The sequence below is a fragment of the Rutidosis leptorrhynchoides genome, chromosome 1, assembly GCF_046630445.1.
Source record: "Rutidosis leptorrhynchoides isolate AG116_Rl617_1_P2 chromosome 1, CSIRO_AGI_Rlap_v1, whole genome shotgun sequence".
Lineage (NCBI taxonomy): Eukaryota > Viridiplantae > Streptophyta > Magnoliopsida > Asterales > Asteraceae > Rutidosis > Rutidosis leptorrhynchoides.
Window position 1 is genome coordinate 183,308,156 of NC_092333.1, and position 1,085 is coordinate 183,309,240.

Genomic DNA, 1,085 nt, shown 5'->3' on the forward strand with positions numbered 1-1,085 from the left:
ACCCGGAAATTTCTGACCAAATTTAAACTCTGATAACTCCGACATGATAAGCAAATTGATGTATTGCATTAAAATATTTTTTCAATACATTTAATTAATCATTGGACTTTACCCTACGATTCACGAACAACCTATAATTTAAAACTCGAACCCGTCATGATTTTAATATGATTTTACTTTCTTAAACGAAGAAGTTTTATGATATAATAATTTCTATTATTATAACCTCTTAATAAAATGATTTTGAATATAGTTAGTTCTAGAAAACTAAATTTTATAATATTTATATATGAAATGATAAAAATTTTTACTATTAAATGATGCTATTTCAAATTAAAATTTTTATGTATTAAGTCGTTTTATATTTATGATATAATTTTTTAATTTTTTTTTAAGAAACGAAGTTAAATTAAAAATGTACAATTTGTAAAGCACAACGTACAACAACGTGTAGCTTAAATAGTTGAATTTAAATTAATTCATTTACTATTCATTGAATAGTAAATGAAATGAAATTAATTAATTTACTATTCACATAAAAGCGATATGATAGAAATTATTAATTATAAATTATATAAAATACCCCTGAAGTATTTAATAAATACGACTTTTTTTTACAATTTATGATTTAATTTGATTCTAAATCTATTATTATATTATTATATTTTATTTCAATATTATTTTATTTATTACATTATTATATTTAAATTAATATTATATTATATATCTTTGTTCAGTCAAAAACTAGAAAAACACATATTACGCGTACAAACTTTATAAACAAACCTTCTATAACTAATTTTATAAAGCTTAAGATCAAAACAGATATATATATATATATATATATATATATATATATATATATATATATATATATATATATATATATATATATATATATATATATTCAAATATAAAAAGTGGAATTTTTATCCATATTTTTACCCGTCAATTATTAGCAACAGAGTACGAAATACCAGTCCGTGAAAACTGTCGGTAGAAATTGACAAAATGAATTTCACACATTATTATTATTATTATTATTATTATTATTATATTATTACTTTATTATATTATATTTATAT